This window comes from Panthera uncia (assembly GCF_023721935.1).
Source record: "Panthera uncia isolate 11264 chromosome B2 unlocalized genomic scaffold, Puncia_PCG_1.0 HiC_scaffold_24, whole genome shotgun sequence".
Taxonomy (NCBI): domain Eukaryota; kingdom Metazoa; phylum Chordata; class Mammalia; order Carnivora; family Felidae; genus Panthera; species Panthera uncia.
The window spans coordinates 13,641,329-13,660,604 of NW_026057580.1; the positions used below are offsets into that span (position 1 = coordinate 13,641,329).

General features: G+C 39.1%; 2 protein-coding genes across 7 annotated transcripts in view; one reads left to right on the forward strand and one right to left on the reverse strand.

Moving 5' to 3' along the window:
- Positions 1–11,400, reverse strand: part of SUPT3H (SPT3 homolog, SAGA and STAGA complex component) — a 537,375-nt gene extending 525,975 nt beyond the window's left edge. The window contains exon 1 of one of the 2 annotated variants that reach the window (XM_049652810.1): positions 10,960–11,400. The gene's annotated coding sequence lies outside the window, so the exon portion shown is untranslated. Of the gene's footprint in view, positions 1–10,372; positions 10,939–10,959 lie in introns of those variants that run through there. The other variant, XM_049652809.1, reaches the window with a different exon arrangement.
- RUNX2 (RUNX family transcription factor 2) overlaps positions 1–19,276 on the forward strand; it is a 258,972-nt gene that overhangs the window by 44,798 nt on the left and 194,898 nt on the right. The gene's annotated exons all lie outside the window — the stretch shown is intronic.

Consider the following 19,276-nt stretch of genomic DNA (forward strand, 5'->3'; position numbering starts at 1 on the left):
TGCATGCACGTGCGCATGCAAAATAAATAAACTTTAAAAAAGAAAAGAAGAAGCTTTTGAGAAGTCAACAGGACAGAGGACTAAGATAAACAGCAGGCTAGCTGGTTAGCTAGATCTGAGTGTCACAGTATCCTTCTGTGGCAAAGCCAACTATCTGCCAACAGAAGTCATGGTCTAGTTAGAGGGCCCTTAGGGCCAGGCCAAATGCAAGAGCAAAGAAAAACAAGGGAAAAAGTTTCACTCAAACTGAGCCTGAAAACCAAAATTCTAAAGCACATAAAAAAGCTGATGCTATTAAAGACCATAAACTTGTGTTAAGCCTGATTTCTTTTCCACAAAGATTTTTAAAGTAAGTCCTTTTTTCTACAAAAATATAGGATAAGAAGCATCACGATTAGAACTCAGGTTTTAAAAAAAAAACAAAAAACAATTCACATCACCAAATCCAAGATTGGGGGAAAATAGATAGGAACCCAACTACTTCTAGGAACGGTCCTATAGAATCAGGGCAGTGATTTAAAACAAACAAACAAACAAACAAAAAAAAAAAAAAAAAAAAACAAGGAACCTGGCTCTCCCAAGAACCTCAGAAAATGTTTCCCTCACCCAAGAGAATACTGGCAAAGATATGCTATGCTATCATGGAGAAAACATTAAACTCAAAGATTGTGTATTAACCCCAGCCTCCAAAAACGGGATTTAAGTTGACTCATGTCAGATTTGAAGACATGTCAGTCTGTGGGATTATCCTGTGGCCAAATGTCCTGTTGACGTTGCTGGAGCAGCCTGCCCCTTTAGTCACCCCGCTTTCACTCTCTCTGAAGAGGAGACATTTCAGAAAGTTAATTCCTATTAAAACAGCTTTCTTCAGTTGTCCCCCTACTGCAAATGTTTCACATCAAGAGTATTTATCGGTAAGAGGTAAAAGGTCCCAATCCTAGTTTATTATAACCACGATCATCCTTCCACAGTCAGTTATTTAATTTTTACATCAAGCAGGTGAATAACATTTTTCTGACATGATGAGCTGATAGCTCATTAGAATCTTTAAAATAATTATTTCCCATACCCAAATTTTGTTTGATTTTAGATAATTAACTTTAGACATAACTTCTTTACACATCAAAGTCCTATCATCCCAATGCTTTATTTCCTTTCTCCTAGACATTTAAAAAAAAAAAAAAAAAAAGTCAGTTAAAAGCAGAAGCACTCAAGTCAATTTTCTCTAATAAATACAGTTAACATGGAACTGAAAACCTACTGTAATCTTCTCAATGGGTTAATGTCCTGCAGTCGTTTTAGCTTTCGATTGAAATGCAGCTGTTTGCCATATTTTACAAAATGAATTCAGATGTGCAGATGGAGATCTAGATTATTTCAACATGCCACAGTTTAAATGTGAACCCGAGGACTAAGTTCATCTCTGATTAATACATATTTAAACCCAATCATTAAGTCAATAGTCAATACCATATCACACCTGTAAAATCTTGTTCCAGAGTAGAAAAACTGACATCTTTTATTTTAAAACAATGGAGCTCGAGGATATACCCTTTTCCTCAGAAAATACCATAATGAAAAAAAATGTTTTAACTGTAAGTTATACATTACAAATGTGAATTAAACAAAAAAGTAATGAACATGCTACCAGGTTTCTAATTACAGCTCATATTTTTGTTGCTAAATGACCAAAGAAGAAATACCAGGAGACATCTTTGGCTTCAAATACCTCAAAGAGTTGGAAACTTTATCACTAGTTATAGCACACCAAAACAACATAAATATCTGTGTTGTGAAATCCATCAGTCTACCCATTTATTAAACGTGGAATATTTTATCATTTCTTCTATTACATCACCGCTGAGGAAAATTAATTCAGCAGACCTATGTACTGATTCTGAGTATGAACAGTTTCAATTCCAACCATGCATAACCTGAACATCCCACATACATAAATTAGTAGAAAACTGTTACAGTCAGAACATTCTCATTTTCATAGAACTCCAAAGGCAGGAAGCAATTAAGGTTAAGCTAACACTATTATACACTGCATTTTAGTTTTGTTGTTTAGAAACAAAACAAAACAAAAAAACTCAAGTTACATCACGGCATAAATTTCTCTCGCTGTGAAAAATAATTACCAAAATGATCAATCACTGAAAATGTAAAAAATAAAATAATTTAATTATACACAATTTTAAAACTTTTATACCTAGTATTTGGGATAACACAATGGTAATTCCAATATATTTAAATAAGTGGACTTCAGAAGATATAAAGCTCAAGTGTCCATACAATTACCAGGTAAAACATCTCATGAATAATCCAAAGAATAGATGATTCATGTGTAACTGTCTGGAAATCCACAATTCTCCTGAAACTGCTGATTGTATTTTCATAACTAAAAATCATTTGTATTCACTTACTACATATTAAATGAGTTCAGAACCTGAGATAAGATGCATCAATCATAGCACTTCTCATACTATAGTGTAACTGTTTCCTTGTCATCAAACTGCTAACTGTGTAACGATAGGGACACTGATTTTTCTGTAACTTGGTGCCTAAAGTACTGCCTAACACTGCTGATGCTCAGTAAATGCTGGGTGAATGAACAAACTACTGAACAGTATAACAAATACAAAGATAAAAAAGACATGTCTCCGCCACTGAGTAGCTTAGAGCCTACTGAAGTTAATCGATCAGATATATTCAGTGGAATGAGGTTGGAGATAATGCACAAGATACTATGGGGCAAAAGTAGGAACTAAGACCTGTCAATTATTATGGGGAAACTGTCCTGAGATTTAACACTTGTAAAAATCTGAAAATAAAGCATATTTAGCCACACTAAAAAAAAAAAAAAAAAAGTGAACAGCACATCTAAACTACCCATATGCCAGTGGATTACTAAAAGTGCAGAAGTGAAAAGTACTCTGAAAACCATGAAGCACCATAAAGAGCAATGTATGATAGTAAATACTCTTCCTTCCCATTCATTCAACGAGCAATAATTTTTCTTAAAAACTATTAGAACAGGAGTAAGTGCTTCCTAACCAAAATCAGTTTGATTCTAATTGGCATAGATAAGAAGATACAAATACTCATAAGCAACACCCAACGATCAAAATGACAAGTTACCAGCTCTAAGCAGAGAATCGCCATCTTAATATAATTATCAAAGACTTCATATTCATAGACAGAAAAACTCTCCTCTGTAATATACTATTCCCCGGTACATTTTCCCCCACCAAACCCGCTTCCCTGTCCAACATCCTGATTCTGTATGAACAACACAACTCTTTAGTTGCCTAAGTTCAAAAACTCCAAGGCATTTTTGATTCACCAGCTCCTCTCCTGCCTACCTCCATGCAATCTGGTCCTGGCATATTTTCTCTTAATAAAGCAATTCTAATTCAATTCCTTCCTTTTCAATCTCGCCTTAATAAATACCTTTACTGGAGTATCTTTTAAACCCATCTCCCACCTTTCCAATTAATTCTGCATACAGCTCCAGAGTACTCATTCTAAATATTGGTTACTCCTTGAAGCGCCTAGGTGGCTTAGTCGGTTAAGCATCCAACTCTTGGTTTCCACTCAGGTCATGATCTCACAGTTCATGGATTCAAGCCCCACATCGGGCTCTGCCCTGATAGCACGGAGCCTGTTGAGGATTCTCCATCTCTGCCCCTCCTGCTCTCTCTCAAAAAATAAATAAATAAACATAATAAATAAACAAGTAGTGGTTACTCCTCTACTCAAAGCATCCAATAGCTCTCCTTCCCCTGGAGGATAAAATTTGTCCAATATCAGTCCCACAGGACCTCTGCAGCCTCCTTTCCCTACAGCAGTCAAAGCAAATGCCCAGCATCTCCCAAACCATCCCAGGTTCAGAATCGTTAGCCTACAGTTCTTCCTACTTACAGTACCTCTTGTCTCCTCTCCACCTCTCCAAATCCCAGCTGCCTAGAAAAGCCCAACTGAAGCTCAAGGTCTCCAAGACTTCCCAGACTCAACGATCTTCAGGAAGTCTCCTTTCCCTGACATTTAATGTTTTCATTCGCTAATTCTTTTGTTTAACCTTAAATACTTCAGTGCACATTAGTTTATTAATAAACTTCCCCAACTATTGGCAGATGACTGCCCCTCCTCCTTCATAGAGAAATGAAAAGCTCTTACTTACTTCCTCCTCTTTCTTCAACCAAAGCCCCTGTATCTTCTGATTCCCTCCTCTTACAATCTAGGCACTTTCTTCTTTAAAGCTGATGCACGACCTGTGCTTTGGTGTATCCATTCATACCTATTTACTGGACACTTACTGCCAGCCAAACACTGTTGTTAAGAGCTAGGGATAGGATAGTGCCTAAGCTAGACAAAAGAAATATCTTATAATGCAGGAGACAAGCATATAAATATAATGTGAAGTCATGACAAAGGCTATGAAAACAACATTAAACAAGCTGTTTTCAACCAGGAGGTGACATTTAATATAAGATCTGAACAAGGCCTGGGATGGAGCTCTGGAGAACTTCCAGGCAAAAAGAACAGCAAAGTACCAAGATCTTGAAGCCAGTGTGGCTCAAGGGAAGGGAACAGAGGGGATATGCAGTAGAAAATAAGGCCTGACAGTTAGCAAGAGGCCAGGTGATATAAAGCCCTCTAGGCCATGGAGGTTAAATTTTAGTTGAATATAATGTGAAGCTAATACAGAACTGTGAAAAGGGAAGTGACTTGAAATGTTTTAGGTTTTAAAAAGATAACTGGCTGCCATGACATTATACTGCAAAGAAGCAAAGGTACAAGTGAGAAGACCAGTCAGAAAGTTATTGAAGTTGTACAGGCAAAAGAGGACGGCAGCCTGAATTAGTGGTACAAGTGGAGATGGTGAGAAGTGGTCAGCCTTCTGGAATGTATTTTGAAGACAGAGCTTATTGCCGATGGATTAGACATGGAGTATGAAAGAACAGTCAAGGAGGACTCTGAAGTTTACTCCGAAGCTTGGGGCCTGAGCAACTGGTTGGATGGTGTGCCATTTACTGAGATCAGGAAAACTGAAAAAGGAAAAACAAAGAAACCAGGAGTTCAGTTTATGCCATATTAAGTCTGAGACGACTATTAGACATTCAAGGGGAGATGAAATCCCGCAGAAGTTGTGTGACAGATGTTGTAAGACAGAAAACTGATATAATTCATGGTCACGGGGTTCTGCTAAGGGTAATTACTCAATACTGAAGGTTCTGATAATAAGGACCAATCATCTCTCAAGTTCAGCTTCTCCATCTGTGAAGAATAATTTCTGCCGGTCTCAGAGGAGTGTTATAAAGAAGACAGTGGCTACCACATAACGGGTATTCAAAAAATCTATTTGAAAAGAATATCAAAACATCTGTGAACCACGAAAATTCCTGATAGGCAGATATAAACTGTCCATTTACATATCCTAGTTGGCTACATGAGCAGTTACTTTTTTTTAGGAGCACAGTCAGACTGCTCAGAGACCTGTGAAGCTGTATTATTATGTTTTTCTTCTTTAGTTTCGTATTAATGCAGGTTTCTATTTCAAGTGCTTTCACATCCAGTACTCTCTTAGGGAAATACTGAGTTTCAAAAAAAAAAAATCTTTATTCTTTGGAAATACGGTTCTTAAAGTGCACTGCCAATGTGCCCGTCAGATCATCCTAAAATACATAACATTCAACCCCTGACAAAACGGCAAGCTTACGTTTCCCATATTAAAACACTGTTGTTTTTACATAAAGTATCATATACTTGAGTGACTTAATAGTTAACTTTCCAGATAAGGGCAAAAATTTTTAGTCAACTATACTGTCAATAGTAAGTGTAATTGACAAGAATGTCAAGAAAGCTCTCTCTTAAACATCAGGATTCTCTCCCACTCTAGATTCACGTTCTAGAAATATTTAACCTTATGAGGAGTCTATTTTAAATATAAACAAGTCAATAAACTATCTGATGTGGTTAAAAACACAGTTCATGTGACTAAAAAGAAAAGGGAATTAGAGATTTACTGTAGGCATGTAAAAAAAAAATTGATGAATTTGTATACGCATTTCAGAGTTTATAAAGGGTGTTTCACCTGTACTACCTAACATTTTTTCACAATTACCCTCCAAGGCAAGTATCATCCCCACTACCAGTGAGGAAGCCAAGAGTAAAAACTGGGGAAACGTCACAAATCTAACAAAAATCAGGCTTTGATCCAGAGTAGCTGACAGACAGACAACCAGAAATATTCCATCCATGCCCATACATTTTTTAACAAAAATTCATTAACCTCCAATTCTAGTGCCTTAGGTTTTTTTCATTTGTAAACGATGCCCATCTCCTTTAACACGCTAAACTAATGTGAAATTACTGAAAAGTTGTACACATAGTAAGTAGTCAGGGGACTTGTCATTAAGTTGTCTTAGAGACTTGCTAACTTTAAAACTTCATGAATTCTGTGCTTAAAAGTCAATCTTAGGCAGGTGGATAAACAATTAGACAAAACTATAACTATACCAGTTGGCGGGAGGGGGACCAAAGACATCTGAGGTTCAGAACTACAGTTTGAAAAAAACTAATTTCATCCAAATCCCTCATTTTTCAGGTGAGGAAACTGAAGTCCAGAGGGGTTTCTTGAACTGCCCAAGGACACATCACTATTTAGTGATACAGCTGGGACTAAAACTGAGTTCCCCTGACTCCCGTCCAGAGTTCTTTCTACTATCCCACAAGGAACATACAAATAAAAGTGGATCCTAATTAACTCACAAGACCTCCACAATGTGTTTGTCATAGTGAACTCTGTTGTGAAATATCTGCCTATGCCGACTCACAGTTTCGCAGTAAACAGCTAAACTGTGTCATTTATATTCATACAATATTTTGCATTTATAAAGTGCACTCACATAAATTATTCCAATTTATGCCCTACGAATTCAATGAACACACTATTTTTTTTTTCAGCAACTACTACATACCATATGCCAGGCAGCATGCCATCTTCATACTCGTTACCTTATTCAGCCTTCAATATCCATTCACTATCAGCCAGATACTATCAGAGGCAGTAATACAATGCAAAAAAAACCCAACAGACCCATTCCAGAAAGTGAGCACCTCATCAGTATCACCTATTAAGGGGGAATGACATGTCTGGATAAATAAATGAGATACAGCATTTAGCACAGGAGACGGAACACATCAAATGCCCATGAAAATGGTGGACCTCCCTTAGCAGTAGTATGCGGTTGTTTAGGGTAGAAAATATATTGCAACCAGATCAGTAAAGCACCATTACCAAGACTTATAGTATTGTTAAAGAGAGCAACCTCGGGTAGAGCCTATTATACTCGATGCTGTTTTACAAATAAAATTTACAACAACTTTTGCAGATTTAAGATTAGTCTTTACTAGAGGTAGTAGGTGGAAAAGTTGAGACAAAACCAATTAAAATAAAATGTCTTTGTAAAGTAAGACAATTTATGTAATTCTCCTCTATGGTATTCAACAATCCTGTGGGAAGGCTGGAATGAGGTGAAATACTAATTCCATTTTACAGATGAGGAAATTGAGTCTCAGAGAAGTTAAACACCTTCACTGGAGTCACAAAGAAAGAATATGGTAGAAAAGGGCGAAACCTAGGTTTGCAGAATTAGTCTCAAGTACTCTTTGCACCTATCCACAATGCATCCCAGAACATCAACATCTCTTCCAGATATGTTATTCAATAAACTTAAGGCTAAAACAGCTAATATTTATTGAGCACTGACTTATATGCTTTGCTGTACCCAACACTGCACCCAACACATCACATGGATTATCTCATTTAATCCTCAGCAGAGTGAGAACTCAAACCAAGTGTGTTTGACTCTCAATAAAATATTTTACCTACCACAGTATAAGTTAAATTAACACAATAAGGCATTTGGCTACATTATTTTTCTTTATTATAGAACAATAAGCAAAATCCTTCCTGGACATCCTAAATAATAACAGACAGATTTCTGACTGACTTCACTATTCAACTTAACCATAAAATAAAATGGGTATTATTTTCAACAAGATTACTCAATCTTCTGATTTGACTGACTTAGCCTAAATTTCTTTGCAGCTTCCTACACCAAAAGATCATTAATGTAGGGAAAAGCAAAAACACAAAAAGATCACTTATGTAGAGAAAAGCAAAAATCAAACTGTCCAAGATTTCCATCCAGTATAGAGAGAAAAGCAAAAATGTTTACCTACCAGTAGTTTAAATGAACAGGTCACTTGCTGGCCTTATTCCAGATTATCTCATCTATTATTTAAGCACACAACCAATAATTCTCTCAATACTTTAGTACATTTGTGAGATTGCAATATAATTAATCCCCCTAAAAATTACATTATTACAAACTTCAACAAGTAATAAGACTAAAAGTAGGGTGGCCGTATTATTATGTGATACCAACTGGGACATTTTTTATATGAAAGGGGCTCTATTAGGATAAAGAGGCTCTAAACAATGACTGTCCCAGAAAAGTTGGAGTTTACAATCACCCTATATAAGAGCAACCCATTTTGATTTGTATGTTATGGGCTATTCAAATGCATATTTCATGGGCTTTAAGTTTTTGGCCTAGATCTAACGATTATCTTCAGCCTTGAGATCAAGGGCACTAGGCCAGAGTTAAGGGTGCTACCTAAAATAAAGTTGTTGTTTTTTTGTTTTTTTTTTTAATTTTTTTTAACGTTTATTTATTTTTGAGACAGAGAGAGACAGAGCATGAACAGGGGGGGGGTCAGAGAGAGGGAGACACAGAATCTGAAACAGGCTCCAGGCTCTGAGCTGTCAGCACAGAGCCCGACGCGGGGCTCGAACTCACAGACCGTGAGATCATGACCTGAGCCGAAGTCGGCCACTTAACCGACTGAGCCACCCAGGCGCCCCTAAAGTTGTTTTTTTTTTAAGTTTTATTCTCACACTAAAATAATGTGCTTAAAAAAGAAAAAAAATCTACATATCTCAAAGAAAGGAATCTCATCAATATCACCAAATTTCAGACTTATCTCTTCAAAAGTTTTGAATATTGATAACCACAAAACTATTTCTAAAATGGCCCAATGCTCAAAGGTTATTAGTATAAATTATCAACTTGCTTTATTATACAAAAAGTTATGAAACAAAACAACAAAACAAAGAAAAAAAAAAAGCACTATCTTTCAAATGGAAATCAACTTTAGAAAGTAGAAACGTTTTCACTGAAACTTAACCAAAGTGATAAAAGATAGTGGAACCCCATGGTCACAATACGGTACAATAATGATTAAAGGAAGTGCCAGCTAGTATTGTTATGGCTTTCCAGATGAATCTGGCATTAGCTGTACAACCCAAGGAGTCAAAAGAACAATTTGCTTTAATTTGTCAAGCTGTAAATAAGTACTAACAGACCCATGCTTTGAACTATAGTATTTGAGCAAAAGGCATTATTTGAATATAATTATGATTCCCTAAGGCAATAAATGTTCCAAGAATTGGCTTCGACTTAAAATTCAATCAAATCAAGAAGTGAAACGCGTCTCAAAGTCTAGATTCTAGGCTTAAGCTGCCCAAAAGGCAGTGAACTAGCCACTTTTGGTTATTTATATTTAAATTAGTTAAAATATAATTTAAGTTCTTCAGTGCAATAGTCACATTTCAAGCGCTCAAGAGCCACTTGATGCTAGTGGATACCACATTAGTACAGCACAGATTACGGAATATTTCCATCATGGCAGAAACTTCTACAATATTGGACAGTGCTTCTATGGACCTAGGCTGCTCTAGATCTTTGCTTGAATACTCCCAGAGATTAAGAAACTTGCAATAACGAATTAAGTGCAATGAGGTGCATTCTCTTTTTGCAAAGTACCATCAAAAAAATTGATCCTCATGTTCAGTTAAATCCAGTCTCTCTGAAACGTCCACCAGAAATTCCAAGAGGTCCATCCTCAATTTGGTCGTCAAGTAAATCTGTGCACAGCTAACGCACTTCCGTTTTCAAAGTTCTGACTCCTAACATATACTAAGACCCTGTCTTTTCCTCCTCTATTGATACATACTAATTTCTTTCAAAGTAAACAGTTTAAAGTTTGTATTAACCTCATGGAGTGATGCTAATTCACCCCCGTGCACATTAACAACACATGTTAGTAACACATGTCAGTATCCTCTCTGTCAGATACTTCATTCCACTCTTCCTATGAATCTACTCTTACCAGACCTTCAAGTGTCTTCATTTTTAATTTAGAAAACAGGGTCACAGTCATTTTGAATTTCTTAAAACATGAAAACTAAAATTAATTACCGTTAACATGTAATTTGATCAGTGCCTGATCAGTGTATTACCTCATATAATCGGGTCAATTCTGGGCTAGGCTACTACCACCCCCATTTACAGACCGGAACACCCAGGCAAACGCAGGCTCGATAATTTCCGCAGGGGTCACAGATGTGGGCTCAGCCCACACAAAACAGAGTCGATCTTTCCCTTTTCCTGGATGCTAGGTTTCTACTAACGCTACTTAACTCTTCTTCCGCCCCGGGCATAAAGCACTTTCCTTCTCTAAGGGTTCCTCCCCGCAAAACACTACCCAGATGAGGCGCGGAAGGTGCTCCTTAACACGCCCCAGCCACGCCAGCTCCAGCTCGCCTGCCCAGCTCCCCTCGCCCCACGCCCACCCGCCGACGGGGAGGAGTCAAGAGCCAGCTCCACGCTCGGCGGGAGAACCGGGTGCTGAGCCCGGCCGGCGCCTCGAGCTACCGTCCTCCCTTCAGCCCTAGAGTACAAACGCCAATTCCTCCCCCGCAGCCGCCCCGGGGCAGGGGTCAGGACGGGGCCGGGCCCACGGACTCGGGGCTCGCCGCGCGCAGTCCATCCCGGTTCGCAGATCCCTCCCCGCCCGCCCCGCACCGCCCCCCGCACCCCCTACAACCTCCGCTTTAAGAACACTTGTAGGCACGGCTGCGCGTCCCGCGTGGAGAATGTGGGGAGAGATGGTGCGGTTTCGGCGGCGGCGGCCCGGGGCACGCTTGGAAAGGGGTGGGGTGGAGGGCTGAGAGTGTAGAAAGGGAGAAGGTGGCTCGGCTGGGGCAGGGGTGGGGGGGGCACAAGATGGCGTGAGCCCGACTCTCCGTGGGGCGGGGGCTGCGGAGACGGAGGAGGGAGCGCTGCAGACGCCCCTACCACTAGCTGCGCGGGCTCTGGCGCATGCGCGCTCCACCAGGTGGCCGTGGTCTCCTTTTCCGAGCAAGCAACTTCCGCCACGCTCGCCGGGGGTGGGGCGTAGTGGAGTGTACCGCAGCCACTTTCCCTGCTGCGGGCCACCGTGGTCCGAGCGGCGGACCTCAAAGCGGTGCCTGCTGGGAAGGGAGTGGAGTCGCGCTGAGACCCGAAAGGTGTTCAAGGACCAGGCCGTTCTTTAAGAGTCGAACCGAGAGGGCTAGGATTTTCGAGGGCTTGGGTGACAGATACTGGGAGTTTGTTTTCAACTTTAGAGCAGAGATTGGCCCGTGTAAGGTTCTGTCCAGGAATTGGGGTGAACCGGTATCTTAACCGGATTGTGCTTTTAAAATGGGGAGGAGAAACGGAGAGATCAAAAAGGCCTGCTCCCCCAAGGGGCCGCAGTGCCGGGGTGTGGATATGGAACCCTTTCTGGACAGTGGGACACCAGCTCTTCCGCAGGCTCATGCACACCACAGTCTTAGGAGAGGCGGTGGGAGATGATGGTCCGCAATGAATACCCCTCACTCCCACCGCCAGACTCATAGTAACAAGTTCAGGCATTTAACGACCACGTTTTTATAATTGAAATCTTCTTCCATTTCAAGGATGGGAGGGGGGGAGGATGATCCTATTTTTATTTTTCTTTAGGATTTTGGCCTGTTCCTCATTTTTAAATCTTGCACCCCCACTATTTAACTGCACGTCGTGCTCTCAATTTCCGTGATATGCCTATAGTTCTATAATACAATCGTCAGTTACTTCAATCGCTTTCACTGTGTATGAAGTCTTGTTATTTATGTTTTTAACATTCTTTTCAGTTGTTAAGGGAAGAAAACAATTACCGATGCTTACGTCCACTCCTATGACGTCGAATATAAAGTATTTCATAGAGATTCAACTACCAACCTTCAATCGGGTCTTTTAAAGCGTTTAACTGCTTGTTATTTTCCTATGGATATTTGTGTTCCGAAATAATCTTTTCTTTCTACTTGCTTACATTCTTTACAAGAGCAACTTCTTTGACTATTTCCTCTGGATCATACTTGACTCTTGTGTGTTTAGTTCTCTTTAATCTCCCCAATACTTCACTATTTGCCAAATACTTAAAGTTCTAAAGTAATACATTTGGAATATAAAGACTCACCATAATGTGTAAATCAGGGCTCAATGCAATGTTGGGCAAAGTGTAGAACATAAGGAAGAGAAAGTAACAATTTCATAATTTCTTACAAAGGAAAACCGATATACACAGTAGTTGAAAAGCCCTTTCAAGTACATTACCAAGAAAATAATTAGGAGAAAGTTAAGAGAAAAATTGATATTACATCTAAGGAAATATAACCCAAAGCAGATCGTTTCAATTAAAATTACATTCAGTAAATGTTGCCATAGTACTTGCATGGGAGTTTTACCTGCATCACGTGGAGGCCAGATTTGACCTAGCTTTTCAGAATAGAACACAGATCTTACTCTCAGGCTACTGGTGTCTAATCTACATATAATCACGCACAACAGGAGTTACTGAAAGTGAGCCATGGAGAACGGAAACTGAATTAAACCAGGCACTAGTAAAGGGAACTCAAAAATTCACTCTTAGGAAATTGTGAATTGTGCAGTTGGCAGAGATCTTAGCTTTGAAGTCACATGAGTTAGCCTAGTGTTCCTACCTCCTGGAATCTATTAAAATTCATTTTTAAAATTTGATTTAGCCATAATTTTGTTTGTCATTTGAGAACGCAGCTGTACACAAAGGGTCAAAGTATCTTCCATTAGATTAATATAGAGTCTCCTAAACAATCAACACTACTAGGGTATCTTAATTATAACAAAGCTAAAACAATGAAGCTGTTGCTGAAATTAAGACATTCGTGACCACCACCTCTCAGAAAAATACATGATTTCCAAAGCATGTGGAGAAAGCACCGGGAGACCAACTGAATGCATCACACCACAAAAATGTCTGTCCCTTAAACAGAGCCGTTAAAGGAAAATGAAGTGTTGTGACCATAGACGTTCACATTCCTCTGGCATAATAACCCTCATATAGAGCCACTAGTGCAAAAAGAAAGTGTAGATTAAAAAATGCCTCTTGGCATCCTAAAACTGATTGCGTTAAGCAATAAAACAAGCCCCAATTCTCCAAATACCAGAAGCTATTTGGAAACATCTCTGTGATGAACTGGTATCTTCTCATGTGGTTGTGATCAGGATAGTTCACTTCAGGTGACCTGCAAAATTCTTACTCCTTTGTGATCCATGATTTTATTTATTAGGATGCTTGTAGAACCTCTTCTTATCTACAAATTATTTTGTTCTTTGCTATCTCTGCCTTAGATTTCTAATCTAAGAGACAGCGTGAGTTGGGGAGGGGCAGAGAGAAAAGGAGAGAGTGAGAATCCCAAGCAGGCTCCACGCTGTAGCTCAGAGCCCGATACGGGGATTGAACTCACGAAACTGTGAGATCGTGACCTGAGCCAAAACCAAGAGTCAGTCACTTAACCAATTGAGCCACCCAGGCACCCCAAATTTCTAATGCTTATATAGTCACCATGGAAATCAACTGGTTAGAACTGCATATTGTTTAAAATTGTTTAATGCAATTGTTGTTGTATTCAATTAACGTTTTGATTTAAGAACTATTTTTTCAATTGCAGCTTGCTTTACTTTCAGAACAAGTTGTTCCAACCAGCTCTGTGGTACTTGGGCATGTCACTTAACATTGTTGGGCCTCTGTTTCCATGTCTGCAAAATAAGGTGATCAAACCAAATGAACTAAAACCTTGCAGACCTAAAATTCTATGCTCCTTCAAAACAGGAATGACCAAAGGATGGATATTAAAGTGGTACAAGATAATTTCAGCATTCAATCAATATATTTGTGCTACAAAAAATACAGAATGTTCAAGGCTCTTGCTGTAGGATTGATATTATGCACTGCAAAAGAAAGACCAACATGAAAAATATACATTAATCAAATCTGTTGAAATACAGGAGGGGTGGTGCATCACATAATTCTTTGGGGTGTAATTAAATTGGCTTCCCATGCTTTCCAATTACATTCATAGATTTCAAATTAGGAAGAGCAATACAGTGACGAGAGAAGGAATGTTAAGAATTACAGTACTGAGCAGCTTGTAGAACTATAATCATGATACATCCTTTTAGGAACCTCTCAGTGCAGATTTAACACTCCAGGATCTTTTAAAATTAGTCTTTGGCTAATGATCACGTTTTGAGACTAGAATGGAAAAAGGAATCCTATAATATCAGGGTTTCACAGAGCCCCTGAGCTCTCTAGACACATGGAAACTGAGTTGCTTTCATTCCCGTTGAATTCAATATATAATCCTCTTGTTCTAGAAGCAAACAACTTCTTCATTTCTCCCCTTGAAGATAAGGTCTGTTCACTGAGTGTAAGTAATGGGTGCTAATTAGTTCATTCATTCAACAAATTATTATTGTAGGCCTACCACGTGCCTGACATTATTCTAGGAGCTGTAGATGCAGCAGTGAACAAAACAGACAAAAATTTATGCCATCATCAAACGTAGGAGGAGTAGTTGGACAATAAACTAAATAAACGCCTAAATAATATAATATGTTAGAAAGCCATGAGTGTACCTGAACAGGGGGAAATTTTTTATACAACAGGGAAGGGATAAGGAATGAGACAAAGCACAGGAGGAATGAGAGAATTGTCAATTTTTAAATTGGGCAAGCAGGGTAGGCCTCACTGAGAAAGTGCTATTTGAACAATGACTTGATGAAGGTGAAGGAGATCGCTACAGACATCTAAAGACAGAGCACTCCATGGAGAACAACCCATGCTAAGGCCCTGAAGTGGGAACAAGCCGGGTAAGTTGCAGGAATGGGTAAGGACCCATTGTTAGCTGAAAAACAATGACCCATTAAAAAAAAAAAAAAAAAAAGGGAGGTCACAGAGGCGCCAGGAAGCCAGATGTTAGAAGGCCTATGTGCCTGGACAGGGAAGCTGTTAGCAGAGGATTGACATGATGTGGTTTAGGCTTTAAAGTAATTACTCTGAGGGCACATGGGTGGCTCAGTAGGTGAGCTTCCGAAGCTTGGTTTCAGCTCAGGTCATGATCTCATGGTTCGCAAGTTCAAACCCCACATCGGACTCTACGCTGGCAGTGTGGAGCCTGCTTAGGATTCTCTCTCTCTCTCTCTCTCTCTCTCTCTCTCTCTCTTTTTCTCCTCTCCCTTTCTCTCCCTCTCTCAAAATAAGTAAATTTTAAAATAATAATAATAATTACTTTGGCTGCTGGGTTAAAAATAGTCTGTAGAGTACAGGTCTTATTGTAGTAACCCAGGTAAGAGGTGATGGTAGCTTGCACTAGGGTTATTACGGTAGACTCCATAAGATGGGGTTAAATTCTGGATATTTTTTCAAAATCAATATGATTTACTGACAGATTCGATTTGGGGTTCTAGAGAAAGAGAAATAAAGGATGACTGAAGTGTCCTGGGAAACTGGAAAAATGAATTTGCCAGTAACTGTGATGGGCAAGAGTGGGGATGGATATGTTGGGTAGGTATAAGAGATCAAGAATGCAATTTTAGGCACAAGTAATGAAGTACAATGTTTGCATTATCAGTTGTTTTGCCTTCATAATTAACTTCTTATGGAAATACAGGAAAGTTTGCATTTGTTACCTTCTTTAATAATTATTTAGTTAATTTACAATCCTGCTCACATAACAAAGGTTCATCTAGTCCTGTATAATAACGCTCGTCAAAGAATATCTGACTTTTGGGGCGCCTGGGTGGCGCAGTCGGTTAAGCATCCGACTTCAACCAGGTCACGATCTCGCGGTCCATGAGTTCGAGCCCCGCGTCAGGCTCTGGGCTGATGGCTTGGAGCCTGGAGCCTGTTTCCGATTCTGTGTCTCCCTCTCTCTCTGCCCCTCCCCCGTTCATGCTCTGTCTCTCTCTGTCCCAAAAATAAATAAAAAACGTTGAAAAAAAATTAAAAAAAAAAAAAAAAGAATATCTGACTTTTGTTTTAAGAAGATGTGAAGAAAGCTCAACATCCCCTCCTTAAAACAACAAGAAACCTTTCTTTTGTTGTTGTTCTATCAATGCCTGACACCAAGGTGGAGAATTCAGTTGATACAAATACACAGAACATCCATTTCCTCAAAGTATTTTCGTTGCAACGTTTAGATGTAAACCTGGATCTGTTTCAGTGATTTGAATAACTGCCTCCATTTTGCATTACACGTATACATTTCTTTTTCTATCATGCGTGGCAACAGGGCCAAAAGTTAATCAGTGCCATGAGTGAAATATACCACAGTATGGCTAATGCAACCTGATGTTCCTAGTTCACACTCTGAAGCCCGATGCAGTAAACTTATTCTGACTAAGGAATGCTCAGATCAATTGTTAGTGATTGGGAAACTATACCAGCAGATTTGAGTAAGCTGCTTTAGTTTGAGTTTGAGTTTTTTATAGATACAGCGTAAGCTGTATTTTCTCTTTCTAGAATATATTTTTTAAAGGTTTTTTTAAAGTTTATTTTATTTATTTCTTTTGAGAGAGAGTGGGGGACAGGCAGAGAGACAGGGAGAGAGAAAATCCCAAGCAGGGCTCAAACTCACATACTGTGAGATCATGACCTGAGCCGAAATTAGGAGTTGGATGCTTAACTGACTGAGCCACCCAGGCGTCCCTCTTTCTAGAATATACTTAAAACAGCTTCGTTCACTCAGTCGGGTACAGCACAAAAAAATAGGGGCTTTGTTGTTGCTTATAAGCCATGATGCCCTGGACAAATTATTCAATTTCTCAGAAAATAAGCATCTGTCACTGTAAAATAGGAATAAGGACATCTATGTGATAGGGTTGTTATCAGGATTTAAATGAAAAGTTCCTGACATAATGAAAATGTTCGGTAATTTATAGTTATTATTGTTTTCCAGTTTTTAATGAGCTGTCGAGTAATTTTTATGATGTTTGTATTTGTGATGTGCTAGACATGGGAATAAACTAAACACGAGATCCTATCTCAAGTATTAATGTTTTATTTGTCATGAATCAATAAATATATGTCAGTATGACAATTATTCTCTTAATAAATATTTTTTAAGGACCCTTAAGTATACCAGTCATTGTTAGGTCTTGGGGATATAATGAGAAGTAATACAGATTTTCTGATCTCAAAATGACTTCTTACTGATAAATTTGGAAGGGACAAAGTTACATAAATAAGAGCAAAGTCACCCTGGTAATATGTGGTACCAATATTAGCTGACATCTCCCCCACTTTTAACCTATAGGTTAAAACTGGCTTGAGTGATGATTCTACCTCATTTGTAAGCCCAGTAATCAACTCCGAGTCTCTTTGTATTTCTGGGAAGCTAGCATTCCCAAGGTCCCATCTGAACTCCCACTTATGCTTATTAGATAAAGTTTGTGGATAAGCTTCCAACTGTCCTTATTTCACAAACATCCACTCAGATGTAGAACTTAACCTTCTTCCTAAATTTTACCTGAAAGCATTTTTTTATTTAAGATTTTATTTTTAAGTAATCTCTACACCCAACCTGGGGCTCGAACTCACAACCCCGAGATCAAGACTCACATGCTCCTCCGACTGAGCCAGCCAGGCGCCCCTCACCCAAAAGCATTTTCACAAAGCTCTGTGTGGGGACAGGAGATAGAAGATGACATGAAGGAGAAATATTAATTTATATTAATATTAATAGAATGTATAAGACTTAGTTACTGGTAAGATATGAGGATGGAAATAAGGCAAAGAGAAAGAATTCAAGGACAATTCTAAGGTTTCTCAACTTACTGAGTGGCAGGTTGAACATTTTGAGTTTAAGGTGACCATATAAAATTTCAGATGGCTACCACCAAGAGCCAACTAGACTATTCAGATGCAAGGGTAGAGATAGAAGCTAAAGTCTGCAGCTCAAGAAAGTAAATGGCCATTTAGGTTTGGGAACCAGCAGCACACAGCATACAGCATTCCATATACATCGATTAGATGTAATTAATTTAAATTTAATTTAATTTAATTTAATTTAATCTTAAGTGTAAAAAAATTTAGCCCTGTTCCTAGATTTGACCTAAGAACATTCTCAGAAGAATCTGTGTGAACAGAACTGAAGCCGAGGAATGCAATGAAATGCCCGAGAGAGCATGCATAGAACAAAATGAGTCAAAGATTGGATTCTAGACACCCACATTCAATGGAAAAGGGAGAGTAAGAATCTACAAAGAAAACTGAGGAGGCAATGGTGTCACAGAAACCAGGAGAGCAAAGAGCTTCAAAGAGAGATGAATGGCACTAAAATGAGAATTGGTGGGTGCCTGGGTGGCTCAGTCGGTTAAGCCTACAACTTCGGCGCAGGTCATGATCTTGTGGTTTGTGGGTTTGAGCCCTGCATCGGGCTCTGTGCTGACAGCTCAGGGCCTGGATATTGCTTCGGATTCTGTGTCCCCCCCCCCCCGCCCCTCTCCTGCTCACACTCTGTCTGACCTTCTCAAAAATAAATAAAAACATTTTTAAAAAATTTTAAGGAGAATCGGTGTCAACAGTGTGTAGCCAGCTCAAAGTGACCTTGGGTACAGAAGCATCAATACAGTGGTAGGATTAGAAACCTGGTTGTAATGACTTGAGGAGAATAAATCAGGAAGTTGAGAAATCAAGTGTGTTATTCTTCCCAAGAGCATGTCCTGTGTAGAAGAAAGAGCTTGGCTAGAGAAATAGTTAGGGTCACAGGATACATTTTCAAGATCAAGGACTTGAACTTGTTTACAAGCTTTGGAGAAGAAACTCATAAAGAGGAAAAGTTTGAACACTCGAGATAGAAGAGGGCTGATTACAAAATCTCTAGGAAGCAAAGATGGAATTAGATCCCGGAAGAGACTGGAAGCTTTTTGATCAACAGTCCAGGAAATGGACCTTAAAATGGAAGAGGGATAGACTGGAAGAAAGGAGTAAGAACCTGAAGCGGTTCATACCCAATGACCCAAATTTACCCTATAATGTAGGA